The sequence below is a fragment of the Schistocerca americana genome, chromosome 1 (genome assembly GCF_021461395.2).
Source record: "Schistocerca americana isolate TAMUIC-IGC-003095 chromosome 1, iqSchAmer2.1, whole genome shotgun sequence".
Lineage (NCBI taxonomy): Eukaryota > Metazoa > Arthropoda > Insecta > Orthoptera > Acrididae > Schistocerca > Schistocerca americana.
Genome location: NC_060119.1, coordinates 133542342 through 133564854, shown reverse-complemented (window position 1 = coordinate 133564854; position 22513 = coordinate 133542342). Strand labels below are relative to the sequence as shown.

At 44.6% G+C, this 22513-nt stretch overlaps 1 pseudogene; it reads right to left on the bottom strand.

Annotated features, from left to right (window-relative positions):
* Positions 1-21785: 21785 nt before the first annotated feature.
* Positions 21786-21903, bottom strand: LOC124558630 (annotated as a pseudogene).
* Positions 21904-22513: the final 610 nt, after the last annotated feature.

Below are 22513 nucleotides of genomic sequence, written 5' to 3'. Positions count from 1 at the left end.
CACACTCCCACACACAGAACAGTTACACTTGTGCTTTGGTTTAGTAGGTTTTATAGTTGCTGGGGACTTAATTAATTAACTGTGTTAACGAAAATTTTCTTTCATTGTTTGTTGTTATTCTATGCAGTCAGATTGCGTAATAATACTAGTCACGGCCCACCGTTTACGAGACACAGCGTAATCGGACATAAAGCTACCAAAAATATTTGCATTATAGATAATTAAGCCCCCATGCAATCTTGAATGGAGAAACAGGAGTAACTTCAGATGTGTACCTGGTCTGTGGTGTTGTTCAAAGAACGGGGTGCCAAAACAGGTTTGGCACCTCGCAACGAAACTGCAGAAAAGTATAGTCGCTGCATGCCACAGCGACTGAGAAACGCCGGCGTAGCCACATCTCACAGAGCTTCGCTATGCCACCACAATCGATGCTCTAGCTCCGGCAGCGTAGGGGAACACTCGCCTATTAAATGCCTTAGGGGGAGGTGGGGGGTGGGGAAGAAAAAATATAGTTTAGTCAGGTGTTTTTCTTTCAAGAAAATGACTTAAAAATCGATGTAAAGCAGATTTGTACCAGATTTGGGAAAGGAACCTTTTTATGGCTGTTTACGAGTCGTCATCGTCTTCCAGATTATTAATACACCATACCCCAGGTCGAACCCTCCCCCCTCCGGTCCCCTTCACACTATCATATGAGCGCCCTTTGTTGCCGATAGGCACCATCCTACAAAAGAATTCTTATAACGTTTAAAAAAATCCGGATTAGAGCAGTATACGTCAAAGTTTTTTGCCCAAGGGCTAATATTGACATTTCTGGGCTGCACCTGGGGCCGCATATGTACTGATTTTCTTATTAATTGGTAACCCACATAAAGTACACACATCAAAGAAAGTTTTGCATCACCCCGGTTCCCAGAACGCCTGAAGATCGACGTTGACTGTCGATGTTGTACCACAGATACAGTCCCTTTGACTGTTCAGAGATGTCACTAAACGCGCCCAAAGATATCATGCATGAGCAACGCCTATTAGACGGAAGGGGTTCAGCAGCCGATCAATTCCAGTCATTCCACCAGGAAGGAGGTACACGGTTCGTGTTGTCTGTAGTTCAAACATGCCCAGACGGTCAATACTGCGGTTCGATTGTGCCCGCATCGTTACTTTGCGCCAGGAAGGGTTCTCAACAAGGGAACTGTCCAGGCGTCTCGGAGTGAACCAAAGCGATGTGGTTCGGACATGGAGGAGATAGCGAGAGACAGGAACTGTTGGTGACATGCCTCTCTCAGGCCACCCAAGGGTTACTACTGCAGTGGATGACCGCTACCTACGGATTATGGTTCGGAGGAACCCTGACAGCAAAGACACCATGATGAATAATGCTTCCCGTGCAGCCACAGTACGTCGTGTTACGGCTCAAACTGTGCGCAATAGGATGCATGATGCACAACTTCACTCCTGAGGTCCATGGCGAGCTCCATCTTTGTAACCACGACAACACGCAGCGCGGTAAAGATGGTCCCAACGACATGCCGAAAGGACCGCTCAGGATTGGCATCACGTTCTCTTCACTGATGAGTGTCGCACATGCCTTCAACCAGACAATCGCCGGAGAAGTGTTTGGAGGCAACCCCCTCAGGCTGAACGCGTTAGAGACACTGTCCAGCGAGTGCAGCAAGGTGGGGCCGATGTACGCCGCTGGTATTCATGGAGGGCGCCGTAATGGCTGTACGATACGTGAATTTCATCCTCCGACCGATAGTGCAAGCATATCGGCAGCATATTGACGACGCATTCGTCTTCATGGACAACAATTCGCACCCGCATCGTGCACATCTTGTGAATGATTTCCTTCAGGGTAACGACATAGTGGCCAGCATGTTCTCCAGTCATGAGTCCTATCGTATGTGTCTGGGATAGATTGAAAAGGGCTGTTTATTGACGATGTGACCTACCAACCACTCTGAGGGATCTACGCCGAATTGCCGGTGAGGCGTGGGACAATCAGGACCAACAGTGCCTTGATGAACTTGTGATAGTATGCCACGACGAATACAGGCATGCATCAATGCAAGAGAACGTGCTACTGGGTACTAGAAGTAGCGGTGTGCAGCAATTTGGACCACCATCTCTGAAGGTCTTGCTGGATGGTGGTACAACATCCAATGTGTGGTTTTCGTGAGCAATAAAAAGGGCGGAAATGATGTTTATGTTCATCTCTATTCCAATTTTCTGTACAGGTTCCGAAACTCTCGGAACCGAGGTGATGCAGCTACAGTAAGGGCGCGATTAGCTGGCCCCCAGCCACTAAGTACTGATCGTTAAAATTCGGTTCCATTCGGAACACTTCGTGCTAGAATATTCAAACACAAAATCTCTTCAGCAAAAAAAGATGAAGATAAAATATAGAACAATTTCAATATGGCTCTGCACTGGGTAACTAGGTAACGATATAACGGCCTAAAAGAGTTGCCACTAGATAACTTAAAACTTGCAGGTCATATAATACTCACGTATGATCATAGCTATAACTAAAACAAGTCGTTATCAACGACCAACAACTACGACAGTGTCTGTCAACACATGAAAGCTACCTACACTAATGCCTGCATAAATATTTATCCAGTTACATGAATGAGAAACAAAGGGTGCCTATACGTTAAGCTGGGGATATGGAAGAAGAATGGTGACTTGTAACTAGCCATGAAAAAGTTCCAGTTCCGACTCCGTTAAAAATCTGCGTAATTCCGACTTTTAAATCATTTTCCTGACTGAAAAACATCTGAGTCAATTCCTAAGGGACCAAACTGCTGAGGTCATCGGTCCCTAAGCTTACACACTACTTCATCTAATTTCAACTAAGTTACGCTAAGGACAGCACACACACTTATGCCCGAGGGAGGACTCCAACCTCCAACGGGCCCAGCCGCGTGAACCGTGACAAGACGCCCTGGACCACGTGGCTACAAAGCGCGGTTAAATGCAAGGTACATAAAAGGACGTTGTACTGTCAGAAAGTTCATTAAACAATTTATAATAAAATGGAAAACTTAGCTAGCAGAGAGGGAACGTTACACCACCAGTGGCTTCATTTCAGCCGTCGGAGGTCGCGTCATTCTGACGCGCTGTGTCTTGTCGTTACCCTCAGTCGCCGACTCGCCGATGTAGAATGACTGCAGGAGGGCCCTTCTGGAAGCAGTCTCGCCGTCTTCCCGTCCTCACGCGAGGCAGAGTGTGTCAGAATCACATTTTTTCTGCACATCATTGCACCACATCTTAACATCCAAGTCACAGTATGAGATCTCTACAGCAACTCCTCAAAGAATATTAAAATACTCGTCCCTATTAGACAGTACATTCAAAAATCTATTCCAGAAAGCACACATTGTTACTAAAGATTTTCATTTCCTACAGCACATGAAGTAATCTTCCTTTACTTGCTGTAAATAACACTTTCATGATCCATTCTCAAACAATAAATATTTATAATTGCTTAATCACCTGTACCTACCGACCAGCCTCCTCTCTCGCACAACACACACTGTCGCTCGCCACGCATGCCATAAAGACAGATAAGACGTTTCTCAGCACTCGCGACCTTCTGCCCAGGACGTTATTCTCAAGTGTCCACACTTACTGCACGTTCGCACTCCCCGGCACAAGGGTGGGTTCTTTGGTGTACCGGCCGAAGTGGCCGTGCGGTTAAAGGCGCTGCAGCCTGGAACCGCAAGACCGCTACGGTCGCAGGTTCGAATCCTGCCTCGGGCATGGATGTTTGTGATGTCCTTAGGTTAGTTAGGTTTAACTAGTTCTAAGTTCTAGGGGACTAATGACCTCAGCAGTTGAGTCCCATAGTGCTCAGAGCCATTTTTTTTCTTTGGTGTACTGTGGAGGAAGAACAGAACTGTCCCATGTAAAATATTAATTCGCTTTATTGCAACATAGATATTAAGATTTACTTAGCGTTGTCCAACCTGTTTTCCACTGGAATGTTCAGAGTATTTGCAACTCCCTTTGAATATTAAAGTACACTATGTTATCAAAGTATCCGGACACCCCCAAAAACACACGTTTTTCATATTAGGTCCATTGTGCTGCCACCTACTGCCAGGTGCTCCATATCAGCGACCTTAGTAATCATCAGCAGAATGGGGCTCTCCGCGGAACTCACGGACTTCGAACGTGGTCAGGTGATTGGGTGTCACTTGTGTCATACGTCTCTACGCGAAATTTCCACATTCCTAAACATCCCTACATCCACAGCTTCCGATGTGATAGTGAAGTGGAAACGTGAAGGGAAACATATAGCACAAAAACCTACAAGCCGATCTCGTCTGTTGACTGACAGAGACCGCCAACAATTGAAGAGGGTCGTAATGTGTAATGGGCGGACATCTGTCCAGATCATCGCACAGGAATTCCAAACTGCATCAGAATCCACTGGAAGTACTATGACTGTTAGGCGGGAAGTGAGAAAACTTGGATTTCATTGTCGAGCGGCTGTTCATAAGCCACACATCAGTAAATGCCAAACCACGCCTCGCTTGGTATAAGGTACGTAAACATTGGGCTACTGAACAGTGGAATAACGTTGTGTGGAGCGACGAATCACAGTACACAATGTGGTGAACGGATGGCAGGGTGTGGGTATGGCGAATGCCCGGTGAACGTCATCTGCCAGCGCGTGTAGTGCCAGCAGTAAAATTCGGAGGCGGTGGTGTTATGGTGTGGTCTTGTTTTTCATGGAGGGTGCTTGCACCCCATGTTGTTTTGCGTGGTGATATCACAGTACAGGCCTACATTGACGTTTGAAGCATCTTCTTGCTTCACACTGTTGTAGAGCAATTCGGGGAAGGCGATTGAATCTTTCAACACGATCGAGCACCTATTCACAATGCACGCCCTGTGGCGGAGTGGTTACACGACAATAACATCCCTGTAACGGACTGGCCTGCACAGATTCCTGATACTAATCTTATAGAACACCTCAGGGGATGTTTTGGAACGTCGACTACGTGCCAGGTCTCACCGACCGACGTCGATACCTCTCCTCAGTGCAGCACTCCGTGAAGAATGGGCTGTCATTCCCCAAGAATCCTTCCAGTGCCTGACTGAACGTATGCTGGCGAGAGTGGAAGCTAAGGGTGGGCCAACACCGTATTGAATTCCAGCATCACCGATGGAGGGCACCACGAACTTGTAAGTAATTTTCAGCCAGGTATCCGGATACTAGTGGTCACAAAGTGTATCATTTGATACAGACAAATTTACAAGAATGATCACTTAAAGAGTAACTGGCAATGTTCACATCACCTTCTGCCTAAGACAATTAATACACTGGTGGCCCATCTAAGACGATGCTGGGTCGAGCGTTCCTCTCCTCAGCCGTAAGCAGACCATCGATTGCAGCAGCGCACATTGAGTCAGAATCCCGAAACAGTTGCCAGAAATACAAAAAAGAAGTTCGGTGTTAAGAGGTTTCGTGTAGTAGGTTGGCTAGAGTAATGCTGCGATTGTTGAATCCTGGTCTTAGAAGCGACCAGCTGATTCTTCCGAAGATAGAATTCGAAGTCCAACGCAGCATTGACTTGTGAGCCCCGCTACAACTGGGCAGGAGAAGTACTCCTTCGTTCGGATTAATTATTTTTATTCAGCGAAAGTTTTTTAATACAAAGATTCTTCCAGAAGGCACACATTTCATTACGAACACTTATTTCGTTATTTAATCATAATTAATAACTGGTTTTTGTTACATGACTTCTTACCGGAATAAAAGCAAAAAATTTGTACAGCGTAATGGAAAAAAAGAGATAAGGTTCAGATTCCACTATACTCCGAGTTACTTTTCGTTCCGACCTTAAGTATGTATTTTCATCTTCGCGAATCAACCTTAAAACGCAGCTACTAGCCGCAACACCGTTTTTGAGCCACTTTTAAGCGACAGTAACAAAATTCCATTATTCGCTTTGTCATCGGAAGCTGCTGCCCTCTTGGTGCCTGCTGCAGGGTATTACAAGGATTCAGATACCGTGGATGATGAAGAGAATGCAAATGTCCGTAAGGAAGAAGGTGAAGAAGAAAATGAAGATTAAGAACGAGAAGCACAAGAGGGCAGAGATTAAAAAAAATGGTTCAAATGCCTCTGAGCACTATGGGACTTAACATCTACGGTCATCAGTCCCCTAGAACTTAGAACTACTTAAACCTAACTAACCTAAGGACATCACACACACCCAGTGATTAAAAAGACTTTTAAAATTTTCAGTATTTGTCACTTATATACTTCTGTAATAAAGACAGTAATAGGGGCAGTTTTGTCATAAAGTTTACCATTAAAATTATAAATGTTCACCTAAAATATTTTTTCCACTTCATTAATTTTTCCCAGAATCTTCTCGCCTACTGCATCCGCCATTCTGAACGAAAATCGTTATCAGAAGGGTCAGAAACCCCAGTATACCTATTTTTGGCCTATTGGAGCAGTTTTGAAATTTTGGCCAAGTTTTCATGATTCTGATCCATTGTGTGGCGTAGCGAAGCTGCAGGACGTGGGGCTATAGCGGTGTTGTTCATTCGTCGGTGCGGCATGCAGCAACTACACTCTTGTGTGGTTTCGTTACGAGGTGCCAACCCTGCTTTGGCACCTGCTCTCTTCGGACGACACACACGCACACACACATACACACACACACACACACACACACACACACGCGCGCGCGCGCGCGCGCGCGCGCGTTAACTGTAAAGTCAAACAATCAAGTAGTGCTCCTTATGATGTGCTGAAGCAGTTCGTCTCCCCTGCACTTCTGTGCTACCTCGCTGGGAAAGATACCAAGTGTTCCACCAGGTTGTTATACACTCCTGGAAATTGAAATAATAACACCGTCAATTCATTGTCCCAGGAAGGGAAAACTTTATTGACACATTCCTGGGGTCAGATACATCACATGATCACACTGACAGAACCACAGGCACATAGACACAGGCAACAGAGCATGCACAATGTCGGCACTAGTACAGTGTATATCCACCTTTCGCAGCAATGCAGGCTGCTATTCTCCCATGGAGACGATCGTAGAGATGCTGGATGTAGTCCTGTGGAACGGCTTGCCATGCCATTTCCACCTGGCGCCTCAGTTGGACCAGCGTTCGTGCTGGACGTGCAGACCGCGTGAGACGACGCTTCATCCAGTCCCAAACATGCTCAATGGGGGACAGATCCGGAGATCTTGCTGGCCAGGGTAGTTGACTTACACCTTCTAGAGCACGTTGGGTGGCACGGGATACATGCGGACGTGCATTGTCCTGTTGGAACAGCAAGTTCCCTTGCCGGTCTAGGAATGGTAGAACGATGGGTTCGATGACGGTTTGGATATACCGTGCACTATTCAGTGTCCCCTCGACGATCACCAGTGGTGTACGGCCAGTGTAGGAGATCGCTCCCCACACCATGATGCCGGGTGTTGGCCCTGTGAGCCTCGGTCGTATGCAGTCCTGATTGTGGCGCTCACCTGCACGGCGCCAAACACGCATACGACCATCATTGGCACCAAGGCAGAAGCGACTCTCATCGCTGAAGACGACACGTCTCCATTCGTCCCTCCATTCACGCCTGTCGCGACACCACTGGAGGAGGGCTGCACGATGTTGGGGCGTGAGCGGAAGACGTAACGGCGTGCGGGACCGTAGCCCAGCTTCATGGAGACGGTTGCGAATGGTCCTCGCCGATACCCCAGGAGCAACAGTGTCCCTAATTTGCTGGGAAGTGGCGGTGCGGTCCCCTACGGCACTGCGTAGGATCCTACGGTCTTGGCGTGCATCCGTGCGTCGCTGCGGTCCGGTCCCAGGTCGACGGGCACGCGCACCTTCCGCCGACCACTGGCGACAACATCGATGTACTGTGGAGACCTCACGCCCCACGTGTTGAGCAATTCGGTGGTACGTCCACCCGGCCTCCCGCATGCCCACTATACGCCCTCGCTCAAAGTCCGTCAACTGCACATACGGTTCACGTCCACGCTGTCGCGGCATGCTACCAGTGTTAAAGACTGCGATGGAGCTCCGTATGACACGGCAAACTGGCTGACACTGACGGCGGCGGTGCACAAATGCTGCGCAGCTAGCGCCATTCGACGGCCAACACCGCGGTTCCTGGTGTGTCCGCTGTGCCGTGCGTGTGATCATTGCTTGTACAGCCCTCTCGCAGTGTCCGGAGCAAGTATGGTGGGTCTGACACACCGGTGTCAATGTGTTCTTTTTTCCATTTCCAGGAGTGTACATACACCAGCCCCGCCCGTGCTGAGCGTCGCCCCGTCGGATACTGTTCCGCATACCAGATCGTTGAGGCCCTCGACATTGCTTCACCCTGTAGTGACTCCTTCTGCCTCCTACAGCAGGCCCCTGTGGCCGAGCGGTTCTAGGCACTTCAGTCCGAAACCGCACTGCTGCTACGGTCGCAGGTTCGAATCCTGCCTCGGGCATGGATGTGTGTGATGTCCTTAGGTTAGTTAGGTTTAAGTGGTTCTAAGTCTAGGGGACTGTTGACCTCAGATGTTAAGTCCCATAGTGCTTAGAGCCATTTGTCTCCTCCAGCTGCGCCAGAGCGGTTCGTGGCAGCCTGGCGGTGCTATTGCCACACCGAACAATGACCATCGTTTCTAACGCCTAGGAAAATAACTGCCATCCGACACGGCACAATTACAGGGATTTTACGAAAAGTCCGGCAAGTGCGAGTACGATTGACGCACTGAGGGTTATGTACAAACTTAATTATGTATAGATACTGGCAGGATAGCATTTCCGGGAATTCCACTACTTTCGAGATCAATTCCGAGATAATTTTCCAGTTTTCTTGCATTAATTTTACTGTGGAACCATGCTACTTCCAGAATTTCATGTTTCTAGGTAAAAATCACCCTATAGGTTATATGAATGGTGTCTGTTGTTTCGGGGATGTCCGACACCACGCCTTCATGTAACTGATTCGCCTAGATGGGCAATGGATCCACCTCGGGCGGGAATCCCGGAGTAGCGAGCATGGAGGAAGTGGGCAGGGACTGCAGATGGGGGGCGCTCGTTAGGAATGTGTCGGCCGCGAGGCGTGCCAAGGTAGTCTGCGCAGTTGCGATAATGCTCCGTCCCATGTGGCGCAGCGGTTAACATACCTAGCTAGTAAGTATGAGATCCCGGGTTCGAATCCCGGTCCACCTCACATTTTCACTCGTTGCCACTGATTACATCTGTCTCGATGAAGCTGACATCAATAGTTCCTTCCCTTTGCATTCCTTTCCTATTCACCCCTCCACCTTCACTTTACATATGATCTTCTCCTTCTGCTGCATATCCACTGACAGATGTTTGCGGTCACATTTGCCCAATCTACTCTATCTCTTACAGCTTGGATCAAGTCGCCAGTGTTTCTTATTCCTGTTCACTGTCAGATGTTGCGGAGCCGTGACATTTTTCTCCTACCAATTCCCCTTTTGCCTTCAGTCTTCACCAGTATAAGAAAGTGATACCTTTCGTTTCGTATCACATGGCCTAAGTAAGCTGTTTCCTTACTGAAACCAAGGTTATGATTGTGGATGGGGCCGTAAACAGTTACTTTGAGTTGCACAATCAAACACACAACTTTATTTTTCTAAGAACCACTCATTTACACATTGCTTTAAAAGATCACAATTAAACAATACAGCTGAAGGCCTACTTAAAGAACTTGAGATGCTTTCTGGGCTGGAGGCCCAAAACCACACCAAAAACAAGAACAGTTGGAAGCCTGGCTTAGAAATCAAAAGCAGTTAAAAATATAACGTAAAACATTTTTCCTTTAAAAAAAGCATGCAACTGAAAACCTGAGAAGGTAGTTCATACGTAAGGTGAGCTGAGACAGGCAGCCAAGAGTTGAAGTAATCGGATGGCTACCGAAACTATGGATTGCCCCAGGACCGACCAACAATTTAACCAATTCCCTTCTATCCAACCAACGGCATAATGATGGAAAATATCTTTCAAGGACGAGGCGTTTAAAAACAGCCAAGGGAACAATAACCACTCTAGGCAAATATGAACCTAGAAACAAACAATTTAAAAGGCTGTCGAACTACACACCATGCGGGGCAACATCAACACGACGAGGAATGGCACAGTACTGCAAAAGTGCGCTAACGACCAGGGCAGGTAACTGGGACGTTAACAGCCACAGGGCAGAAAATACCGCTGGTGCACCTCACTGGTAAGTAACAGTCAGTTTAATAATTAATCACAATATAGGAAGACGACTGCAAGATTTCACCGACCCCAACACATCATACGTTGCTGCTAGCCTCAATGGCCCAGGGCTCAATAACCAGCAAATGGATGTCACAATAGTTGAGGCTTCATAGCAGGTTGACTGATCACTCAACTTCAGCATCCAGGTTCGGTGGGTAACGAACTTTGTCACTCTCGCAGCTAGTGCCTCACGATCCGATAGCCAGCGGTCCCGGGCTGGCCTCGCGCCATGGATAGTTTCACGCTGCTCCGTGCCAACTGACTCACTACCACACTCACCACCACCACCCGGAAAGACTAGCGGTCACGACAAAGATAGTACGACAGTATTAGTATCGATAAGCGCTGCTGCTGCTACTCAAGGGAGGAAGCCAGGAACTTCCTTACGCCAGTAAGTAAGGAGGAAAGAAGACGCCACTCGCTGTGACAAAATGCCAAAGAACAAATGGCATGAACGCGAGCCACACACGGCTCACTTACGTTTCATTGTGGTTAGCAGTTAGCGGTCTCATGTTACTACACTCAAGATCTCTTCATTTGTTTTCCTTGCTGCCCATGGAATTTTAAGTATTCTTCGATATAATCACATCTCTAATGATTCCAACTAGTTCACGGTGTTCACTTTCAACGTCCAACTTTCCGCGCCATTCAAAAACACTGACCACACACAGCTCTTCATAAATATAACCCTGAGGTTAAGAGCAAAGTAATTGCTAGAGAACAATTCATTAAATGTCGTGAATGCACTGCGGGCCTTTCTCTGTTCTGCATCTGATTTCCATGTCTGGTGACCAATTTTCTCACGACCACGTCCCCAAGTAGTTAAATCTATTCACCCTGTCTATGGGTTGATTATTATGCATTAATTCTGCATTTTGATGCTCATGTGAATTGCGAACGACTATCATAAATTTGGTCTTTTCGGTGTTGATTCACATATAATACCGTATATGTTTTGATGAGTGAATTTGCTAGTACCAAAATATGACATAAATGCCACATTTTCCGATTGCAAAGATTTAAAAGCTCAAATATTTTTCATCACCAAGGGACCGTATACCTTGGTATGTGACATAAATTTCAACTTGATACGTCTACCCCTAACTGAGAAAAAAAAGGGTCTAAACAGTCGGATAGACAGACAGACAGACAGATGGACAGTAACAAAGTGATCTTACAAGGGTTTCGTTTTTACCGTTTGAGGTATGGTACCCTAAAAAAGAGGAAACTGAAAAATAAAATGAACTGCTCCTCTATGTAACCGTAACGATTTGCCTGTGAACCGTATTTCACTGTCTGCGTCTGATGCTTTTATTATCTGATTCGAATATACATGTCATGCAAAGATGATGAATACAAGTGCATCGTTTTAGTTTCTTGATTAACCTTCCGAAAGGCACGAGTTCTAGTCGGACAAGGGCGGTCGTGCATATCTCGCAGACAAAACTTGTTCTTAATAAACTTTACGTCTTCTTAAACATTACATTTTTATCATAAAAGTAATATTAGCTATTATTCATCGGTTATGCAAACAAAAGAAAGGCAAAAAATTTATTTAAAGGTAAAGTTATGTTTCAAAAGACACATATTCTTTCCACAGCTTCTCGAGGTACTGATACTTACTTTCCGTGTACCCAATGTCAAATTTATATAGGATTATGCTAGAAATTTTGGTTTCTCAATATACTAAAATTATTTAGAAGTTGAAATACAATCAATGTAAACATTTATTGAACGCTATAAACAAATAAACTGTCGACATATTCCACATTTGAAATGGATGATTCTCGTTTTCTTACTAACTAAACATGGCCTACATCTTTTCTTCAGGGGTTCCTGAGGTTGATCTTTTTCTCCTCTTCCTTGTTGCTGATTGTGTTCATCTTCGGTGTGCGACACATTTAAAACTTTTGTACGGAGGTCTCCAGTTACTTTAGTACTTCTCCTTTTTACGTGTTCCTACTCAAGTTCGTTCAAAAGATATCTGATGTATTTCCTTTTCTTGAGATTATTGCTGGTGTTTCCTTTCCAAATTATAAATCAATTTATGGCAGCAACGTTCATCATTGAAAAAACACCACTGGAGGCCATTGCTTTGTGATTCTCGCAACGTTGAAAGACCCACAAAGTTTGTCGACAGCGCCAACGCCTCCTTTTATGTGACTGTAAAAAGTTATAATTTCTGGTTTCTTGAGATCACTTGTTCCATCATCGATTTTTCCATCGTTGTGAAGGCTGGCCGGCCGGAGTGGCCGTGCGGTTCTAGGCGCTACACTCTGGAGCCGAGCAACCGTTCCGGTCGCAGGTTCGAATCCTGCCTCGGGCATGGATGTGTGTGATGTCCTTAGGTTAGTTAGGTTTGATTAGTTCTAAGTTCTAGGCGACTGATGACCTCAGAAGTTAAGTCACGTAGTGCTCAGAGCCATTTGAACCATTTTTGTGAAGGCTGGATAACAACAAAACATTCTTGTACTTTTTTTGGCACGTATGAAACAAGTGTTGCCTCTTTGCGAAAACTAAACATTCTTGAGTGGGGCTTTCGCTTTTCTGGTCGCTATGAATTCTGGAGGAATCTGAGGCTTAATTTTGCGTAGCGTGTCAACGTTCGAAATTTTTTTGTAGAAAACTGGTGCTGCTCACCTTTTCACAACGTCGGATGCTTTATTGCTGACACTAAATGGACCTTCTGGTTGGGTTTCAGCGTATATTTCCATCTTGTATGTATAATACAGCCTAGAGTCGACCAAAGTATAAATTTTTATACCGTATTTGCTTGGCTTTTTTGGCATATATTGTATGAAACCGCATCTATCTCGAAAAGCGTTGAGTTTTTCATCGATTGTGACATTTTCACCAAGTGAACAGCATTTTTAGCTGTTCACAACGAATTCTTCAAAAGTGATTCTTATAGGCGGCCAGTTTTTCTTCGTTCTCCTCTTGTTTCCACATCATCAAAACGAATAGATCTTGTTAACAACTGAAAACTTTTTATCCTCATAACAGGAAGTTATCCATCCGCCATAAGTCGTCGAAATTCAGACGATTCGCGTGGTGCACCCCAGCGAGATAAAGCAGCCCGAATAAGGCTTTCATTTCCACTGTGTCTGCTGAGCGTCCCTTTAACGAGAATAGCTATCTCGTACTGTCAGAATAAATTTGCTTGTATTTTCTACAATACGTTGAATCATTGTGTCGGAGATGAGGCAGTTCCATGCATCTAGAAATTAGTCACATTTTTCGCAGGTCAGATTACTCCGGGCTGATGAAGTAAAATATTTTGTTTACCTCGTCTTTGCCTGTTCCATGGCTTTTTTTTTGCCATGACCAAATCTCGATTTTTTTTTTCCTTTGAACAGCTTGAAATGTCGATTTGGTGCTCTCATATTCGTCGTTTTCTGAGCTGGACTGAACACTCAGTTCCGTATCATAATCTCAATCTCTTTCCGATACCTGCTTTTCTTCATCAGTGTCACTGTCGTCTATAAATCTGTTGTCCTCCTCATCGTCGGTATCACGCTGAACTGCATTTATCACAGCTTCAGCTTCCAAAGGACTGTTTAAATTATAAGTCTCATTGTCCCCCATACTACCAAAGAAATAAATACGAAACGAAACTGAATAGGTAACATGATGGAAGAATTGAAGGTTGCGCGTATCTGACACATACAATTTAGTTTAATTTCATTGTCGATTTGAGACACATGTAAATTCACCATGTACACTACTTTAAATTACTAATAAACATCAAACATTTAACAATAAATAATGGAAAATGAAAAGTTAAAAACGTGCATGGAGGGTCGCGCTTATTCCTCAGATACGAAAAACGTGTTACTAGCTTGCTGTTTACCGTAGCGGGCAGAGCCCAGGACTGAAGTGAAGTAGGGTGGGGTCGAAAGAGGGGACCCGCTTTCCAAGAAAATGTGATGAACATTGTTGCTGCATATCTGACAAATACGCGCGCCTGTCGGAAGGTTAAGTTTTGTATGACACCAGTGGGAAGCTGTTATGGAGGTTAAAATCGCTGCATGCCTTTAAGCAAATCATATGCAGGCCGCTTGTCCGCAGCTAGTGGTAGCGTGCAGTAGCGTTCTCGCTTCCTGCACACGGGCTCCCGGGTTCGATTCCTGGTGGGGTGAGGGATTTTTTCTGCCTCGAGATGACTGGGTGTTGTGTGTCCTTCATCACCGTTGACTCGCAAGTCGCCGAAGTGGCGTCAGCTAAGAAGGACATGCAATACGGTGGCCGAAGTCCCCCGCATGGGGCCTCCCGGCTAGCAATGCCATACGATCATTTCATTTTCATTTTCAGGCCGCTTCATCAGACGCAGACAAAAATTTTTCGTTGTTTGTGTTATTTGATACTGCAAACGATATCTGCACAGAAACTCAAGTTATTTATACATATCATTATTGTCACTTACAAGAAGTGCACATAAATATGCGAGCATGCTTCCTGACGTTCAGCTGCATTTTATATTTCAGGTTTCAGTCACATCAAACAGTTTCATTACTCCATACTTATACCAAGGTATGTTATACCCAATCCCTGTATTTCCTCTGTTTTTCTAACTCGTCCATTTCGTATGTGAGGAACTGAAGTTCACAAAGAGAAATTATTAGTAGCTACTTCGACGTTTCGACGCTGAAGCCACTCTTCTCTTCCTTTTGCTTTGGCACGGTAAGTCTTGCGAACAAGAACAGAATGAGATTTTCACTCTGCAGCGGAGTGTGCGCTGATATGAAACTTCCTGGCAGATTAAAACTGTGTGCCGGACAGAGACTCCAACTCAGGACCTTGCCTTTCGTGGGTAAGTGCTCTACCAACTGAGCTACCCAAGCACGACTCACGCCCCGTCCTCACAGCTTTACTGCTAGTTCTGCTAGGTTCGCAGGAGAGCTTCTGTAAAGTTTGGAAGGTAGGAGACGAGGTACCGGCAGAAGTAAAGCTGTGAGGACGGGACGTGAGTCGTGCTTGGGTAGCTCAGTTGGTAGAGCACTTGCCCGCGAACGGCAAAGGTCCCGAGTTCGAGTCTCGGTCCGGCACACAGTTTTAATCTGCCAGGAAGTTTCAACAACAGAATGGTTGTGAGCTGTGTAAAGAACAACTGACGACGGTGTAGGCACGGAACTAGCGAATCGTCTCTTTTGACACCTCGCATAGCAGTTACCTGGCCACCAGAGAGATCATTTCCCCTGAACAACATTTGGCGAACTCGAGTCTGCTATTGGTCAGAATTGCACAGGACATACCTAAAAATAATAACCCCGCAACTGTAAGAAATGAACGTAAATAAAATGTCAGTGCGCAACGAACGATCCCGCAGGGCAGCAAGCTTTGAAGTCTCGTAGGTACTGACAGGAACAATCGAATAAAAATAATTGATCATGTAGGTAGTAGCTTTATGTAATGTTTGGATTATTATTCATTCACTTTGAAAGGTGGCTACACTGAGCCACTGCACCAGAGATTGCGCCAAAGAGTATTATTCAGCCGCCTCCACAGTGCTTGGGGAGAGCTCGTAGTAGTCAGTGCCTGTTAAGAACTCGTAGCAGTCAGTACTTGTTAAGAACTCGTAGCAGAGAGTGTTTGTAGGCAGTGCTTGCTGAGATGTGATATTGGAGAGTTCTGGTTGAGATGTGATAGTAACGAGTCGGTGTGGAGAGATTGTAATGATTAGAGTGCTTTTCATCAATATAAATTAAGGTAACAAACTACTTTTCTTTTTTTTTTCTCATTATTTCAGTGTCCTAAATAATGCGTCATTACAAGTTCAGTCAACAAAGCATCTGGCTTGTGTTCTTGTATTAGAGTGTAATCCTGGTTTTCTTGAGCAATTATAGTATTTCTATTTTTTTATCACTTCAGTATAAATGGTATTTAAAATTACTTGTCTTATTGAAGAAGAACCGTGCCAGATGTGTACGCTGAGTCATACTTCCACACACAGAACAGTTACTCTTGTGCTTGTTGTTGCGTTGGTTTTATAGTTGCTGGGGACTTAATTAATTAATTGTGTTAACGAAAATTTCATTTCATTCTTTGTTGTTGTTCTTTGCAGTCAGATAGCGTAATAATACTAGTCAGGGCCAACCGTTTACGAAGCAGCGTAATCGGACTTACAGCTACTAAAAATATTCTCATTTTAAATAATTAAGCCCCCATGCAACTTCTTTCGAGGGAAATCAGTTCAAATAGTTCAAATGGCTCTGAGCACTATGGGTGTCAACTGCTGTGGTCATCAGTCCCCTAGAACTTAAAACTACTTAAACCTAACTAACCTAAGGACATCATACACATCCATGCCTGAGGTAGGATTCGAACATGCGACCGTAGCGGTCGTGCGGTTCCAGACAGTAGCACCTAGAACCGCTCGGCCACTCCGACCGGCGGAAATCAGTCTGCGGGAGCAAACAAATCAAAGCAACCGATACAGTTCGTTATAGTTTTTTATACTGACCGCATTATTCACTCCTTATTTGCGAACGAAACCAGCCTGTACTCTTTCTGCTAGTTTGAGTGCGTTTTTAGGTGATTTCCCCATACTCGTAAGTCACGGAACAGTTAATAATGGTATCTTGTACGCAATGTTCATGTCACCTCTGCATTTATCGAAAGAGAATTATCGGTAATGGATGCAAATCGACGGGAAGAGAGAGAGAGAGAGAGAGAGAGAGAGAGAGAGAGAGACAGAGCTTCAGTGAGTTTAAATTGCAAAACCGCTGTTCATTTACCTAAACATAAATATAAGTTGTAGCATCAGTTATTAAACTTTTAAAACCAACCAAAAATTGATATCTAATGGAAGAAACACGGAAAATTCGTATATCGGTAGATAAGTACATAAATTTTGAAAACACTTCCTTTCTAGAAACACACACACACACACACACACACACACGCACACGCACACGCACACGCACACATACATACACACACACACACACACACACACACACACACACACACACACACACACACACACACACACTCACTTTGAAATGAAACACGTTATTTGTCTCTAAAAAAGTAAGCAAATTTAAGGGCAAAACTTGAACAAATATGTAGGTGAAAACAGTACTATCCGCAGAAAACATTCATATAACTCACATGAACGTCAGAGATTTGTGTTAGTCAACTGTCTCACATTAGGCCTAAATGAAAAAATATAAACATTCATATCGATGACGTGGCCACAGGTTTTATCATTAGATTGTAAAATCGACTGATCGAAGAAATATTGGCTGCCAATGAGTTGTTAAAACCAGTCGGTTGTCCTATCATTGGTGGTGGGGGTGAAGGGCCTAACATAAAGTAATTCTGATCATACCTTAACTTGGTCACGTGACTTGATATAACCAAGTTCCAATTCAAAGTGAGCCGCACCTTTATGCCGTGGTGGAAGCGTGGAAAGTGGACACGTAAAATGCCTTTGTGGGGCAGCTACGACGGTTTGCCCGTAACATCAGTAAGTTCGCTGACGATGAGAAGGATAAGCGAATCAGGATGCGAAGGCAGGGATGGCGAAACACAGATGCAAAATGTGACAGTTGGGTAAGTCGATGGTGAGCAGATTACAACACAATGAAACGATGATGAGCGAGTGGAATTCGAGCTACTAAAAGTAAAGTGCACACTGTAAATATCCCACTGACGATATGCATAAATGTGTTGCTAGACAGATATTCCTGCGCAGTTACAAAAAGCACCAGTTCTGCAAAATATTCTCGTGCACAGGAGTCAGTTTCACATATAGCGAGGAAACTCGGCAAAAAAAATTAATTTTAACAGGTAACAGAATGAACGACTCGTAACGCTTGCGACAGAAAACGATATAGATTCAAAAAAGGCATGCCATATTTTACGGACTATAAGACGCACTTTTTTTCTTCGAAAAATTGCCTCCAAAATTGAAATGCTTTTACACTCGAAATTGATATAAAAATATCCAGTGTTTGATTTAAAATTCCAGTCATAGAAATGGCCATATATTAGATGCCGCGGGAAACGTATCTATATGGCAGCATTGGATTCAGTTGGTAGCAGCAGTACACCGATGCGACGAACATTATTTTTGTTAATACCTAGTTTCGTAGTGGAAAAAAATAAAAGGTATTCATATGATGCGGGCTTTAAATTGAAAGTAATAGCATATGCAGAAGAACATGGAAATAGAACAGCTAAGCAGCACTTCGGCCCTCCATCAACAGAAAAAAACCATTCGCAATTGGCGGGCTCGTAAACAACTGATAAATATGGGGAAAACGAAATGTGCAAAATAGCCAAAACTAGAAGATGACGTACTGAAATAGTTTCAAGGACACTGTCAAAACGTTGTTGGAATTAATACAAAAATGACTGAAATACAAGCTCACAAGCTAGCGCTACAGTGGAACTAAACAGACTTTAAGGGTGGAATTGCTGGTGCTTTAGGTTGATGAAGTGTCATGGAATTAGCATGCGAACCAAACCCAAAATCTCCGAAAATGCCACAAGAGTATGAAGAGAATTATAATCTCTCCATCGCTTTATTATTCAACATCAAAAGACGACCAGTGTGGAACTAAGCCAAACAGCGCATGTGGACGAAACTCCGCTGACTTTGGATGTGCCGAATAACATAACAGTTGCCATGAAAGGTGCTAAAACTGCAACTATAAAAACAAGTGAACATGGAAAATTCACTACGCTGTTGTCCTTTCATATTGTGCTGAAGGTACCAAACGTAATCCAATTATCATTTTCGAACGCAAAACAACGGCAAAGCCTTCTGAAATATCGCCAGGCGTTGCCGTACACGTACATGACAAGGGTTGGATGGACGAAACTGCTATGAAATTATGGATGAACAGTGTGGGAGACAGGGAAAGCTGCTTTACTGAAGAAGAGTTCTCCTCTTGTGCTGCATCAGTTTAGTAGTCATTTGCAAACTTCTGTGAGATAGATACTGAGACAGAGAAATACAGAGCTCGTTAATCCGAGAATTTACTTCACTATTGTAACCTCTTAATGTCTCGATAAATAAACCATTTAAAATGTATACGCGAGAGAAATGGAACAAATGGATGATGGACGAAACCCACATGAATTCACACCGAAGGGAGCTTTAAAACGACCTACAATCAGACAAAGTTGTTAGTGGTTAAAACAGTGGTGGTCTAGAGTAAGAGAAAACATTATTGTTATATCTTTCAAGAAGTGCGGCATAAGTAACGTTCTCGATGGCGGTGAAGAACATCTTATATATGAAGAGGACAACGATGACGACGAATAGGAAGAGGAAGAAGGAGAAAGTTCAGATGACGATTTTCAGGGATTTTAAAGGTCAGTTTGGTTTTATAAACTAAGAATTTTTTTAGTCTGGCATTACAATCTAATAACAAAAATGGTAAAAATGTTATTTCATTAAAAACTCTTTAAAAATTAAGTGCTTCTTATACTCCATAGCCTCTTATTGTCCTTCATATACCTACATTTAGTAAAAAAGAAGCATCACAATTTAAGTAACCAGACGTAAGTTAGATTCGTACACACCGCACTGTGAATGATTAATACAAAAGTGGCCGAGGAGAATTGTTACTGTCCTACAGGCGTAAACATGATGGTGCTGAAGCCCTGTCAAACGTTTTCAGTTCGCTTTGCCAGGTGATAGTTTTGTTCTCTGAATTATATCCGAAACAATGATGGCTGCGTGCACCCTGTCTTGGAAAGATGAAAAACCATACAAATGAAGAACCTGAGCGAAATTAAATTAAAGTGATATCGTAGCTACTTATCTGATGGTAAATAACACTGGAATAAGTTAAAATCACACGAGTAATTCATTGGCGATTCTGTTGCGAATTGCAGTAGTGTAAACTCAGATGGAAGATGTAGAAAAACACGCCAAAATACGATCTGTACCACTTTGCAGTTGTGCATAGAAATGAAGAAACAGCGCTGAGTAGATATCCTGCTTTGCTTTTGGCCCTTTATGCCCACCCGCTTCACTCGACAGATAAGAAAGGCTGCCACGTACTGCAGAAAGGAATTGCGAGCAAACATGAAGGCAAACGTACGTGACTTGAGAGCATTCACCCCTCGTCCGGAAAGCAGTGGTCTTTTTTCTGTAGATACCTATCAAGCAAACGTTGCAGAATCTCATTCGGGCTAAATACGAATGAAGCATGCAGATTGTAGTGATTCTTTAAACTACTATACCACTAACGAAGCTCTGCATTTTATCAAAGTGATTACCATTCGCATTAGGTGAAACGGATTGCAACTTTTCGTTTTTTTTTTTCTTCTCTTTCAGCTCGTTCTTCTCCTACGTGTTATGCCAATAATTCTGTTTGTACTGTATAGCTTAAAAACTGTTCCGTGCATTTACCACTTGGCACTATAAAACGCTGGTGTTTTCAGTTGGCCGTCCGGAGTGACCGAGCAGTTCTAGGCGCTTCAGTCTGGATCCGCGCGACCGCTACGGTCGCAGGTTCGAATCCTGCCTCGGGAATGGATGTGTGTGATCTTCTTAGGTTAGTTAGGTTTAAGTAGTTCTAAGTTCTAGGGGACTGATGACCTTAGAAGTTAAGTCCCATAGTGCTCAGAGCCATTTGAACCATTGAACCCAACCCAACCCAACCATTTGCATTAGGTGAAACGGATGGCAACTTTTCTTTTTCTCTTCTTCTCTTTCAGCTCGTTCTTCTCCTATGTAATAAGCCAATAACTCTGTTTGTACTGTATAGCTTAAACAACTGTTCCGTGCATTTACCACTTGACATTGTAAAACGCTGGTGTTTTCAGTTGGCACTAGCATAGATTTATTAGAGATCTTTGATTGTCGCTCAGAATCAGCCGTTGCATTTGAACAAAGTACAGTCCTATCTACAAATCCGGCACATTCAAAACGCATCCCAGCCGAAGAATAATACTGACACCTCTAACATCCACAGTTGCGACTAGGATCACCACAGAACTGGCGAGAGGGAAGGAGGGGGAGAGATTGGATGGTTGGTTGATTTTGGTGAGTGGATCAAACAGTGAGATCATGGCTCCCACAGGATTAGGGGAGGATAGGGAAGGAAGTCGGCAGTGCATTTTTAAAGGAATCATACTGAAATTTGTCTGAAGCGATTTAGGGAAAGCACGAAAACCTAAATCAGGATGGCCGGATGAGGGTTTGAACCGTCGTCCTCCCGAATGCGAGTCCAGTGTGCTAACCACTGCCCCATATCGCTCGGTAGGGAGACAGGGGGAGAGGGAGAGAAAGAGAGAGAGAAATTTATCTTAATTGTTACCTTCATCTGCCTCTCCCCACAATAAGAGGGGTCAATGGTAGCACTCCGTCTTGAGGCCTCGAGTGGCGTACCGGGACCATCCGACCGCCGTGTCACCCTCGGTGGAGGATGCGGGTAGGAGGGGCGTGGGGTCAGTACACCGCTCTCCTGGTCGTAAGATGGTATTCTTGACCGAAGCCGCTGCTATTCGGTCGAGTAGCTCCTCAATTGGCATCACGACGCTGAGTGCACCCCGAAAAACGGCAACAGCGCATGGCGGCCTGGGTGGTCACCCATCCAAGTGCCGACCACGCCCGACAGTGCTTAACTTCGGTGATCTCACGGGAACCGGTGTGTCCACTGCGGCAATGCCGTTGCCAGAGGGGTCAATGGTACCTCTTAAAACTTACATAATAGTGATTTAGAAATACAAAAATATTGAAACATCGATGATCTATTTTATCTAGAAGATGTAGTGACACTGCGCAGTCTTTTAGCAAAAGCAGTAACAAGTGCTGAGAAAGTCGTCCTGGAGTACTTCATTAGCAGCTGCAGACAGTGTGACGACATGTGGATCAGAATAACATACATGAATGGGACTTCGAGACGACACAATCTTCCCTCAGTGGAAAGGTGCACTGCGAAGCTGTAATAACCGTAGCAGTGGGATCGATGTCACCACACCAGGGCAAGTCTTGTTATGGGTGACGTGGCCAGGTGCCAGATTTTGGTAAAACAAATGCGCCGCAGACCTATATAAATGTTGTCTGAATTTTGGGTCAGAGGCACTTAATTTCGCTCGAGTCCAGCAACACAACCATGATACTAGTGCCACACGGGACAGCGGGATGACTGGTCATCGCCAGCAGCAGCTATGGGTTCGAGACCAGGTTTCGTCTGTCACCGCCAGCACTGAGTTCGCCAAGGCCCTTAGTGCCTCAGCGCCAGCCGCCGTTCTCCTCTGGCAGTGAGTCGAATAACACACACAG